The sequence below is a fragment of the Leptidea sinapis genome, chromosome 31 (assembly GCF_905404315.1).
Source record: "Leptidea sinapis chromosome 31, ilLepSina1.1, whole genome shotgun sequence".
NCBI classification, from domain to species: Eukaryota; Metazoa; Arthropoda; class Insecta; order Lepidoptera; family Pieridae; genus Leptidea; species Leptidea sinapis.
The window spans coordinates 586,855-601,529 of record NC_066295.1 but is presented as its reverse complement, the minus strand read 5'-3'; the positions used below and the strand labels follow the sequence as shown (position 1 = coordinate 601,529).

The following is a 14,675-nucleotide window of genomic DNA, read 5'->3' as shown; positions in this document are numbered from 1 at the left end:
TATACTACTTTAGGCGCGTTAGGAAAAAATTATGAGAGTGAAATTTTAAGATGCGCGCGCATCACTGTAACACAAAAGTAACAGGTTGAAGATGGTTCCTAAAATTTCCTGACGGTTGCGACATTCGTTTTTTTTTATTTCTTCGTCCATTATTAGGATAGGCCAAGGGTTCAAGCCCGTCCAGCCGTATTCATCTTTATATATATAATTCTTCTGTGAGTGTGTATGTCACTGAACTCCTCCTAGACGGCTGGACCGATTTGGATGAAATTTTTTGTGTGAGTTCAAGGGGATTCGAGGATGGTTTAGATTCACAATTGAACTACCTCCTAAACGGCTGGACTGATTTTGATGATATTTTTGTGTGTTCCAGTGAATTTGAGGTTGGTGTGTGTCTTCAGGTGGATTCGAGAATGGTTTAGATTCACAATTAAACTACCTACTAAAGGACTAAACCGATTTTGATGATGTTTTTGTTTATTTCAGTGAATTTGAGATTGGTTTAGATTCTCAATTCCGTCCATATAATTTAATTCTCCTGCTCATGTGTATGTTAGTGAACTCCTCCTAACGGTTGGAACGATTTTTCAAATTTAAGACGTGTACAGGACAACGTCTGTTGGGTCCACTAGTCTATATATATAAAAATGAATTGCTGTTAGTTAGTCTCGCTAAAACTCGAGAACGGCTGGAACGATTTGGCAAATTTTGGTCTTGAATTATTTGTGGAAGTCCAGAGAAGGTTTAAAAGGTGAATAAATAGGAAAATGTTGCTTAATTAAATAAAAACAACAAAATTGTTTTTCCTTTGATGTGTCCATACATAATTTCTATGAGAGAATTTATTGACGCACGGTTTGAAAGTTCTGCCGTGAAATAATTTCATTACGACAGCATATTTTACGAAGTCTTTTTTGATGTAAATGATATATTATTGACAAATCCATATAAAAACATTATTTTATTTATTATATACAGAACAGCGCCTGTCGGGTCCGCTAGTTATTTAATAATTAATTGTCAAAACCATCGTTGCAAGATTTTTACAATATTGTTCTTTGTACAAACATAGTTCTTTGTATAACACAGAATAGCGAGGAATAAATAATTTTAAGGATTTTTGCTTTGTTAGGCCAAAGCAGTATAACTTCTTGCGTACATACATAAGTACACACACACTTTTTTATGTGTATTGTAGAAAGTGACAGAAGGAGAGTGTGAAGATGTCTATAAAAGGCGCTGTCTCCCTGGCGCCGTCATACCAAAGAGGATGTAAATACTACGAAAAACGTAGTACGGAATAAAGGGCGGGACTGCCTAAGTAAAAATTAAAATCTAATTTAGTATGAAACGTGTAGTCATTTGACATAGTTATTACAATAATATGGTGACGAAATATAATCCGGCTAAGTTCGAAAGCGAACAGTTGCTTAAAACGTAGTGGATTTCGGAAATCTCCGTATTTTACAAGATTATAGCCGTCATCTGTCAATCTATCAATGACTGCACGTTTCAAAACAATCGACCGAATCGCTTTTTTCATAGAGTTTCGCTTGGCTGCGACACCGGAAACACTACCAGGGGGGTGCAACTTCCCTATATTGGCACATTGGAAAATTTGCATTGAAAGTGCTGCCACCTATTCTATTAGGTATGCTGTAACTTCACCACGATGGCGATAATTTAACATACATGATAGATGGATAGGTGGAGCTAGTGATAGCAAAAATCTCACTTAACTTACTTATTAAAGACTTGAATAGTGTTGTAATCATTGAATGGCTCTCCTAATTTAAAGGTAACTGCAGAACTTAATTAACGAATCATATTTCCACCCACACAAAACAAACATCAATATGCATTCTATACGGTGTACAACAATAGTAAAAAGTAAAAACTATAAACATAAATAGCGCCATCTAGCGACGGTACGGTAAGAGCGTAAAAATAACGCAGCGCCATCTCTTGGCCTGGGTACACTGATTTTACAAAATAAAATTATGAGTTGCACATCTATCTCTAGTATATATATAGTGTATTCTCTATGAACACTACCGCTGCAGCCGTTGACGAGTTAGGGCGTTACTCTGCCCGATTACGAGTACTATGTGAATATTAGTCATTGTGCCATTATTCGTCATTTATTCTTAGAAGCAAATGATCTATTATTTATAACCTTGCTGTGAGTTATATCTAATATATAAAATTCTCATGTCGCGGTGTTTGTAGTTAAACTCCTTCGAAACGGCTTGAATTTTGAGTGCATATTGGGTAGGTCTGAAAATCGGACAACATCATTTTTCATCCCCCTAAATGTTAAGGGTCCACACGAATTTTTATTTTTTTGACATTTTTTTTTAAATCTGTTTGATTATGAGTCAGCATTAAAATACATACAACTTAAAGTTTTCCCCCATCTACGATCAACAGTTACTTTTGTATCGGCAATACAACGTTTGCTGGGTCAGCTAGTAATATATATATATATATATATATATATATATATATATATATATATCACAATAATACCCAGAGTATTTAATACTCTACTGTTATTCTTGTTTCTTCACGTAGCAGTTTTACCACTCGTTTTTGCGTTATAGTGTTAAGTGTGAAGGTATTTAATTAATATTAGGCAAAAATTGGTACTCTTGGTCAAACATTGCTACCGACATATAACGTACGTGAATGGTACTTCGCTGCCGCGACGGAATTAATTAGTTTAATTTCTCTATCACCCGAAATAATAAAGGTAAATTGCTTTTTTATGGAATTAAATGAGTACGAGATGATCTGAAAAATCCAAAATAATGTCAAGCATCGTAGCCTACTCATAATAGTGTTGTAACACAAAACAAAACGACCATAGGTAAAAAATATTATGATATGACCCTCATGGCAGCACACTGCGCCCGTCACCCTAAGATAACACATTACTCGAATGACATTAAAATCAGGCACATATAGCAATTAATATTAATGCAAGGCTATTAGTATTAAATAAACGCTTCTATTTGTTAATATTATTATTCTCGTAATTAGATAGGTAGGTATTGTAAAAATAACGTTCGTCAATACCGTCTCAGTAGCCGGTCAGCACACGAAAAACAAGACCATCGGGTCGTATCGGAAAAATATTAGCCTTAATAAAAATACCTAGTTTAGTACCGTGTCGTTGTATATGATCGTCGTTAAAACTTCTCTTGTTTTGGGCGTCGCTCGGGTCAATTCGGGGGTTTGTGACCATGCATCACTTCGCGACCGTTTTAAGCTAATAATAAACATTTTATAGTTTTCTTTCACACGAACTTCAGCTAGCTAAAAGTAAGCTAATACTATTCATCGGTTCGCAAACTAGCTTTTCCGCCTAACTAAGATTGTTCTTTAATTTTTTTTTATGCAATAGGAGGACAAACGAGTGTACGGGTCATCTGTTGTTAAGTGATCACCGCCGCCCACAATCTCTTGCAACACCAGAGGAATCACAGGAGCGTTGCCGGCCTTTAAGGAAGGTGTACGCGCTTTTTTTGACGGTACCCATGTCGTATCGTCCCGGAAACACCGCACAAGGAAGTTCATTCCACAGCTTTGTAGTACATACTTAATAAACTAAATCAGATAAATTTTGAATAATCTATTATTTTTAATTAATTTTTGAACAAATATGTTACGTCCACATAAAGTAAAATATGATGTTTAAGAAACATATGCTATTTATTTCATTTTACAGAGTCTGCTGTTCCGCTAATTGGTCGCAATCTGGCGAAACGACCCTACCTAGATGGAACTGTTTCTTTGGAACAGGAGTAGGTACAAACGAGTATACGGGTCAACTGATGGTATGTAACACCAGAGGAATCACTAGAGGGTGTCCATTTCCTGTCCAAGGAAATTTATGCTAGACATTCGGCCACTGTACAGAGACTATTAACAAAAATATGCGAAGATATTTAAACGCTCATGTGTCCTAGCAAAATATATGTTAATCTATATACAGAAAAATGAATTGCTGTTCGTTAGTCTCGCTAAAACTCGAGAACGGCTGGACCGATTTGGCTAATTTTGGTCTTGAATTATTTGTGGAAGTCCAGGGAAGGTTTAAAAGGTTTGAATAAACATGAAAATCCTCGGATTTAAATAAAAACAACAATTTTTATTTTCCTTCTACGGGGGACACGCCGAGGGAAAATAAAGGTCGTTCAGAAATCAAATAAAATTAATAGTTTAAAATGAATATTTAACTATCTATAATCTGTCTAACTTTCTAAGGAGGTAAAAAATAAACTTCCTTAAAACACGGGTAACACTTAAAAAAAGGATTCCTATTGTTTATTTTATACAAAAGTTTAGGTCTTTTGTTTATCGATTGAGGCATTACGAAGTCTGACGGGTCAGCTAGTAAGTAATAAAATATAGTAGTTAGGACAAAATAAAATCTACATGGCAATTAATAAACAGCGAAACTGGAGACAAACCTCGCAGATTAAATTTTAGTTTAAAAAAAATGATAACATCTTGAATTCAGAGCAAGATGTTGCCGATATTTTCATACTGCAGAAACGAGCTATTCGTGCCAGCGGTCATAGATAATACACTATATACTAGAGATAGATGTGTATCTAATGTTTTTATTTTGTAAAATCAGTGTAACCAGGCTAAGAGATGGCGCTGCCGCCGCGTTATTTTTACGCTCTTAGCGTACCGTCGCTAGATGGCGCTAATTATGCTCATAGTGTTTACTATGGTTGTAGACCGTATTGAATGAATATTGATGTTTGTTTTGTGTGGGTGGAAATTATTATTCGTTTATTAAGTTCAGTAGTTACCTTTTAATAAGGAGAGGCATTCAATGATTACAACCCGATGGTCAAGTCTTGTTTTAATAAGTAAGTTATGTGAGTTTTTTGCTGTCACTAGCTCTATCTATCATGTATGTTAAATTATTGCCATCGTGGTGAAGTTGCAGCGTACCTAATAGAATAGGTGGCAGCAGCTTTTTAACACTCCTTGAGTTTCACAATAAATACACGGAAAACACCACATCACGTCATGTTGATATGTTTTAGGTAGTTAGGTACCTAAGTAGATACCTAGTTATTTCATCAATAGTACATTCAAAACAGCCCAGGTACATCACACATGATACAGTTATAAGGAGGTACATAGGTTTTGCAGCAACACCACTAAAGGAAAGGTTCAATGTTCCTTCTTTCCCTTTCAATACATAATTCGGCCCGGCCAACTACTCATCCGGTACCGACGGTGGTACAATTCGCGAGCTGCGACCAGATTGTTATTTGTCACCGCACCAACACACAATATCATGTCGTAATATTCATTGTTCCCATAATCTGCCATGATTATCATATCATACGAAAATACTGCAATCCAATGAATTATGATTGAGGGGTATGCACACTCGCAGAAATAACACGTGGCTTGTATTTTTTATGGAAAGGGAAGACAAACGAACGTACGGGTCACCTGTTGTTAAGTGATCACCGCCGCTCACATTCTCTTGCAACACCAGAGCCTTTAATTAAGGTGTATGCGCTTTTATTGAAGGTACCCATGTCGTATCATCCCGGAAACACCGCACAAGGAAGTTCATTCATAAGAAAGCTCTTTGGAAACCGCACTGTGGAGGACCGAATTCGGCGGCAGAAATCAGGTGAAACAGCTCTTCGGAACACTCCCCATGATAAATGCGGTAGAAGACACACAATGAGGCGATGTCTCTACGCAACGCCAAGTGATCCAGTCGTTCACAGAGCACTGGGTCCCCGACAATTGCTGCTGCTCTGCGTTGCGCGCGGTCAAATTGATCGAGCTTATACTGGGGTGCGCCAGACCAGAGATGTAACTAATTAATAACGTAATTTTCTAGAAACTGTGACATTCATAGTGTTAACACGAGGAACAAACATAAACTTGTTATGCCTACTACTCGGTTGGGTCGAGTTAGTAAGTCTTTTGTTGGGCGATGTATATGCTTCTACAATATGATCCCAGAAAATGTACAAAACAAATGTGTTACGAAATTTAAAAGAATTGTTAAAAAACGTTTGTGTGGGAAAGGTTATTATAGCATAAACGATTTTCTTAATGACACCACGGACTGGGATTAAAGCGAACACCCTCAAGCTCTTTAATAATTAATGTTTATTGTACGATATTACATTGTAATCCATATTTTATATAAAAAAAAAAGCCCGCTGAGTTTCTTGCGCCCATTCTTCTCAGGTCTGAGGCAGTCTCTTTTGAATGGGTGGTAGATTTTGAAGTTCAATAAGTGATTATAAATCCTATTTTGAATAAAAATATTTGAATTTGAACTTTACAATCGGCAATCCCTTTGATTTTACAAACCCATAAACGTTCTCCAATCACAGAGCAGTAAATATTTGAATCATGATATTCACATTCACACAATTCAAAGAGTAAAAATGCCGATAGGCCGAACTTTTTAACCTAAAAATATGCATTACAGAGTTTCATAATTGGATTAGACTTACCTATCTTTATTGGTAATTAAAGTAAATACAAATTAAGAATGATTTTTAATGTCAGCTAAAGATAATGCACATACAAAATAAATTCGTCTTCATGGCAAAATGAGATTATAATTTTTCTCACAGGTGCAATGAGCAGTAGGCATTTTACTATCATCTGGTATTATGTCACATCTACGTTATTCATCTGTTTTAGGTCAAATAGAGTTCAGAAAAACAGCTGATAAGGGTTGCGGGATGCATAGTTTTTGCGAAAATTGTGGACTTTAAATATTGTATTCAAATGTAACGCTAATTCATTTCTGACTTCACATAGTCATTAGAGATGACCTAAGGAATGTCGGGTTCAAAGCATAGTAAACCCTTTTTGATTCACGTTGTATATCTTAATTAGTAATAGGTTTAGGATAGGAAATAACATAGAAAATAAGTTTGCTGTATTACTAACAAATATGAGTCATGATACTTGAAATAAAGTTATTATTATTATTAGGGGAATTTCCAAAATTATGGAAGGCGGCTTTAGAGCACTCGATCCTTAAGACAGATACGCTCCAAACCGTGCTACTACCGCAATTGTGCCATTAACTCCATTTTCTCCAAAATAATGGAGTCGATTATCAACCGCCAGTTCTTCCTGTATATCTAACCCATAAATGGATGCAAGCTGTTGAGTCGAAGGCGTTATCGGTGAGTCTGAATTTAACGAAAGCCTTCGACCGAGTGGGGCACAAAGTGCTTACTTATAGCGAAACTACTACCCTTTCCGAGAGTTTAGCAAATGTCATTAGCTTTACGAAGTTTGTTTTTTCATTTATCAATTATTAATTATATAACAGCACCTAAAAACGCAGATGTTTGTAAGTACGACGTAAGACGTCCAAAGATTATAATTCAGATAACAACCGCGTATATTGTACTGTTTCTTAGCATTCTGTACAAATACTATTTACGTGGGCGTGTTATGTTGGCGAGCCGATGTGGGCGTTAATTGCTTTGTCTTGTAAATACTTTTATTCCAAGATCCCACCGCTCGATTCTGCAGGTACGTGTTTTTTTAAATGACCGTTTAGTAGTTAGTAGGGAGTTTTTTTTTAATGATAGTAAGGGACGAGACAAGCAGGACGTTCAGCTGATGGTAATTGATACGCCATGTCTATTACAATGCATTGCCGCTCAGGATTCTCAAATAACCCAAAAATTCTTAGGGGCACTACAATTGCGCTCGTCACCTTGAGACATAAGATGTTAAGCCTCATTTGCCCAGCAATTGCACTAGCTACGGCGCCCTTCAGACCGCAACACAGTAATGCTTACACATTACTGCTTCACGGCAGAAATAGGCGCCGTTGTGGTACCCATAATCTAGCCGGCTTCCTGTGCAAAGGAGCCCCCCACTGGTAAAGAGTTAGCTTTTTATTAACCATAGATTGTCTATAAAAATTTGGCAGCAACTGTAATTAATATTCTGGCACCCATATGTATTTTTAATAAATTATACGTCATTTTAAAGCAAACGATGTAAATAATTGAAAAAAATATAGTTGCCAGCTTTCAGTCAACCGCAACATAAAGATTGCCAGGTGAAAATAGTCACATTTTTGTTGATAAATTGCAGTCATCTGTTTTGTTTTTATAATTTTAATACAAAATTGAAGTTATATATTATTTACTATTTACGATAAGCCATGGTCGCCAGTTAAAAAATGGCCGCAAGTAGAGGTTACCACGATTTTAATAAATGTATCTCGCTCCAGTTAAGCGTGAGGAATAATATGTGAAAAGGGGTGCACTTAGGGGTAGATATATATATTGGTTTTATGGTAAAAGTATTTATTTACTTAAGATACTAAATTTATCTATGACACTTGCTAAATAACTATAATTATTGGTTCTACTTGTGAGTACGCGGATGCATTGGTAATAAATAATAATGGTTAAAATGGTTCCTCGGACCAGTCCTGTAATGGTTATAGTCAAATGGTTAGATAATGGTAACTAGGACCGGACCGATCAATGGTTACTCGCGTACTGCATCTCTACTATGCATTGGTAATAAATAATAATGGTTAAAATGGTTACTCGGACCAGTCCTGTAATGGTTATAGTCAAATGGTTAGATAATGGTAACTAGGACCGGACCGATCAATGGTTACTCGCGTACTGCATCTCTACTATGCATTGGTAATAAATAATAATGGTTAAAATGGTTACTCGGACCAGTCCTGTAATGGTTATAGTCAAATGGTTAATGGTAACTAGGACCGGACCGATCAATGGTTACTCGCGTACTGCATCTCTACTATGCATTGGTAATAAATAATAATGGTTAAAATGGTTCCTCGGACCAGTCCTGTAATGGTTATAGTCAAATGGTTAGATAATGGTAACTAGGACCGGACCGATCAATGGTTACTCGCGTACTGCATCTCTACTATGCATTGGTAATAAATAATAATGGTTAAAATGGTTACTCGGACCAGTCCTGTAATGGTTATAGTCAAATGGTTAGATAATGGTAACTAGGACCGGACCGATCAATGGTTACTCGCGTACTGCATCTCTACTATGCATTGGTAATAAATAATAATGGTTAAAATGGTTACTCGGACCAGTCCTGTAATGGTTATAGTCAAATGGTTAATGGTAACTAGGACCGGACCGATCAATGGTTACTCGCGTACTGCATCTCTACTATGCATTGGTAATAAATAATAATGGTTAAAATGGTTACTCGGACCAGTCCTGTAATGGTTATAGTCAAATGGTTAATGGTAACTAGGACCGGACCGATCAATGGTTACTCGCGTACTGCATCTCTACTATGCATTGGTAATAAATAATAATGGTTAAAATGGTTACTCGGACCAGTCCTGTAATGGTTATAGTCAAATGGTTAATGGTAACTAGGACCGGACCGATCAATGGTTACTCGCGTACTGCATCTCTACTATGCATTGGTAATAAATAATAATGGTTAAAATGGTTACTCGGACCAGTCCTGTAATGGTTATAGTCAAATGGTTAATGGTAACTAGGACCGGACCGATCAATGGTTACTCGCGTACTGCATCTCTACTATGCATTGGTAATAAATAATAATGGTTAAAATGGTTACTCGGACCAGTCCTGTAATGGTTATAGACAAATGGTTAATGGTAACAAGGACCGGACCGATCAATGGTTACTCGCGTACTGCATCTCTACTATGCATTGGTAATAAATAATAATGGTTAAAATGGTTACTCGGACCAGTCCTGTAATGGTTATAGTCAAATGGTTAATGGTAACTAGGACCGGACCGATCAATGGTTACTCGCGTACTGCATCTCTACTATGCATTGGTAATAAATAATAATGGTTAAAATGGTTACTCGGACCAGTCCTGTAATGGTTATAGTCAAATGGTTAATGGTAACTAGGACCGGACCGATCAATGGTTACTCGCGTACTGCATCTCTACTATGCATTGGTAATAAATAATAATGGTTAAAATGGTTACTCGGACCAGTCCTGTAATGGTTATAGTCAAATGGTTAATGGTAACTAGGACCGGACCGATCAATGGTTACTCGCGTACTGCATCTCTACTATGCATTGGTAATAAATAATAATGGTTAAAATGGTTACTCGGACCAGTCCTGTAATGGTTATAGACAAATGGTTAATGGTAACTAGGACCGGACCGATCAATGGTTACTCGCGTACTGCATCTCTACTATGCATTGGTAATAAATAATAATGGTTAAAATGGTTACTCGGACCAGTCCTGTAATGGTTATAGTCAAATGGTTAATGGTAACTAGGACCGGACCGATCAATGGTTACTCGCGTACTGCATCTCTACTATGCATTGGTAATAAATAATAATGGTTAAAATGGTTACTCGGACCAGTCCTGTAATGGTTATAGTCAAATGGTTAATGGTAACTAGGACCGGACCGATCAATGGTTACTCGCGTACTGCATCTCTACTATGCATTGGTAATAAATAATAATGGTTAAAATGGTTACTCGGACCAGTCCTGTAATGGTTATAGACAAATGGTTAATGGTAACTAGGACCGGCCCGATCAATGGTCACCCGCGTACTGCCTTACTAAAGGCAACACCTGGTTCTATTACAATTAATTTTATCTACTAAGCAATATTTGTAATATAATGCTGTTTGATGGATTTACTTCGAACAATATGTTTTTTAATCAATTTTACTTTATTTTAAAGGAAATGATGTAAAGAATTGAAAAAAAGAATCGAAAAAAAATATGGTTGCCAGCACTCAGTCAGCCGCAACGTTAGGGTTGCCTCAATATGCAAAAACCATCCATCAACGTAAGTTCAAGCTGTACGTACTTGCTTCATTCACACTATGAACGCCGCCAACCCTACCGCACAACTCGCAACTTGACAGAGTAAACATATACCTAAGTATATATATTTAAGTTATTTTTTTTATTATTATGCAAGTTTTAGAGGACTTTTTCTGCGATCAAATATAAATAAACGTCGTGCTATGCAATACCAACGTATATTTTATAGCGATAGAAATGACTGTACAATATTGTATATTTTTATTGAAAAGAGCGCAAAAATAAAGAATGCTGAGAGAGTTTCTTGCGCCACTTCTCTCTCAGAGCGCCATTTGTTTCCGAAGCGGTAGTAGTATCTAGTAGTTATTAGAAATGACATCAAAAAGAATTGTAAAGGAATCAATTTTGAGAAAATAAATGCCTTTTATGCCTTTTTATAAACCCGCAAAACTAGAATGGGAATGGGCGCCATCTCAATAAACGTCAGGCCTGGGTAGAAACTTCCGAGTTCAAACTATCAGTAAATTAATCATAAAAATTAAATAAATTAATTAAAAGGCATAAAAGGCATTTATTTCCTCAAAATTGAATCCTGTAGAATTCTTTTTGATGTTATTTCTAATATACTAGATACTACTTCGGAAACAAATGGCGCTCTGAGAGAGAAGAAGCGGCGCAAGAAACTCTCCCAACATTCTTTTTTTTGCGCTATTTTCAATTATTTGGAACAATATAAGAAAGCTAATACAAACATGTAAGAACGATGATAATTGCAAAAGTATAAACTGCAGCGCAGCTAACAACGACCTTCTCCGAATACAATAAAGAATGATGTTCTATGCCCAACGATATAAATAGTAAATAGAGTACGGTAATTGATTGTTTAGTTTTGGGTGAAGTGTGTGGCTAATAGATACATGTGTGCTGTGTGTGGTTTTCTTAGATGTGTATGGGAGTGATGAATATTTTACAACTAGCTGACCCGGCAAACGTTGTTTTGCCATATAAAGTATAATTCACGCGATAGTTTTATAAGTAATAAAATATTGCCTATATTATTATTAGCCTGTACATCATTTTGTTCTATTGTCAATAGTTTTTGCAGCGCACGCAAAAATAGGTTTTCGATTTTACACCTTGTGTTACAAAATAGCAATTTTATTACGGACCCTAATTTTGAAAAAAAACATAGCCTATAGCCTTCCTAGATAAATGGACTACCTAACACTGAAAGAATCATTCAAATCAGACCAGTAGTACCAGAGATTAGCGCGTTCAAACAAACAAACAAACACTGCAGCTTTATAATATTAATATAAGTATGGATTCCACAAGTTTCTCTGTATCTTCAGTACCTATAGCTAACATACTAACACGAAAGGAAAACTATTTTTTTTTCATAATAATTATTTTAGTGCCACAATTAATTTTATTTTACCTTTAAAAACATGTCAGTTCAGCTCCAAACTTCACACAATGGGGTCACTATAACTGAGTGGACTCCAGTTTTGGAAGACCACTGCCACATCAAGTTTTGCTTTTGTTTCTTTTGTATTAAGTTAAGTAAGTTAAGTATTAGATAAAACATATATTTTGTTTTCATTAACTTTTTTGTGTGAATGTGTCAGTTTTTCTTCCGAAATAAATTCATTTTCATTTCATTTCAAACGACGTTCGGCGATAGGAATTTAGTCAGACAATTCTAAAACATCTCCATCTTATTATATTACAACGAAATATAAAGTTGCAAGCGCCCACAATACGTTCTTATCGCGAAAAAAATAACAATGAACAAAGACGTCTGCATATTTATAAGATAACAAACTTGAATTGTGCATCTCAATCAGCAGTTGAACACGAAACAACTAGAAAGTTTTGAGTCATGTCATGTTTTGTGATAATTGGCTAATTGACTGTTTATCAAATAGTATCATAAAACTTACAATTATTTTTTTATAATAATAATCATTTATTTCGGACACTATACATCCATAAGTATTAGTTATTAAGTTTTTTCACAATTTTTCTTAAATAAAAAATTATATTTATAACCTATTTACCGCGCTATTTATAACCTAGGTCCTAGAGAATCATTGAGAGCAAAATTCAATGAAATTAACATCTTGACTGTTGCTTCTCAATATATTCTTGATAATGTAATGTATGTTCATAGGCACATAAGTGAATTTGCCAGAAACTGTCATAACCATAATGTGAACACCAGGAACAGACATAAACTGATGATGCCTACTACTCGGCTAAGTCGAGTTAGTAAGTCTTTTGTAGGGCGATGTATATGCTTTTACAACAAGATCCCAGAAAACGTTCAAAACAAAAGTATTAAGTTATTCAAAAGAATTGTTAAAAAACGTTTGTGTGGTAAAGGTTACTATAACATAAATGACTTTCTTAATGATACCACAGATTGGGAATGGAGCGACCGCCCTCAGGCTATTAAATAATAAGTTTAATTGTACAATGTTACTTTATAAATGTTACTTTAATTGTAAAACATATTTTTGATGAAAAAAAAAGCCCGCTAAGTTTGTTGCGCCCATTCTTCTCAGGCCTGAGGCATTCATTTTGGAATGGGTGGTAGTTTTTTTTGACTTTCAATAAGTGATTTCACATCCTATTTTGAATAAAAATATTTGAATTTGAATTATGTTAGTAAGGTTAGTTATTTTCACAATAAGTTGCACCTAGCTAGAGGCGCATGCAAACCTATCCAATGCCTCAGCAGTGGGGAGTCCCACCTGCATGCCAACGCGCTTAGGACAGTGTTGGGCCTAGCCTGGAGCCTGTTCATTGTTCCCCTGATAACGTTTTTTAATTTTGGGCGCAAACAGTCAGTTACGTAAAATTTTGTTTGGTGATATGATGGGGCAAACATTTCTTCGCATTTTACACGAAACTGAAGACTGAAGAACATATTTTAATGTTTATTTGCATTTTGTTGCTGAAGAAATCATGGGACTTCTGATAAAAAATAATAGGAAAACGATTGACCCTTGGTCTTTAGGCCTTCCCTGCAACTTAGCGCTAATTTCATACTAAACACTTACGGCCTTACAAATAAAAATGGCATAGAGTTATAACTACACATATACCAAGAATATGTAAAATGTTTACAAATAGACATTTTGCTTACGAATGGTTTGTTCTGACGTATAACGTTTCCCGCGTTTATTTGCAAGGCAGCTTGTCATTCGGAAATCTTCAGAATTATCATTGTATTGGCAGTGTTGTCAAGGATATTGTAAACATTTTGCATTTTCTTTGTTTAACATCAGTTATAACTTTATACCAAGTTTATTTGTAAGTCGTTACTTTCGTCAACGATAACTCACGAACGATTCAAACGATTTTGACCGGCTTGGTGGCGATTGACGTGGTTTTTTGATGTTAGAGCTTGATCGGTAAAGCCATTTAAAAGTTATTTCAAAAAAAAAACTACAAATAAAAAAAAATGTTTTTTTGAGATTTCTGCTCGAGGAATCTACCGGTCCAAATTGTATTCAAAATCTAAGTTTGGTCAAGCCCTTTCGAATGGTGCCAACCGAGATGAAATCGGTCGAGCCGTTCAAAAGTTATAAAAGGTTTACATACAAACATACACACACACACACACACACACACATAATACAGACATAATGGCACCATCGCGGGAATAGTCAGGGAAGCTTCCAACGTCGAGATCTGATGAATGCTCGATTTTCGAAAACGGGGTTAAACCAATAACTTCCCGAATTTTAGGATCAAGAACAAAACTAATTCTAACTAACTAATTTATATATATATATGTATATATAGATGAACCTGACATATAAAAGTAAAGAATTGAGAAGGAATC

At 35.7% G+C, this 14,675-nt stretch overlaps 1 protein-coding gene across 1 annotated transcript in view; it reads right to left on the bottom strand.

The window, feature by feature from the left end:
* Window positions 1-14,675, bottom strand: part of LOC126974205 (ceramide synthase 6-like) — a 60,593-nt gene that overhangs the window by 21,185 nt on the left and 24,733 nt on the right. The window lies entirely within an intron of this gene.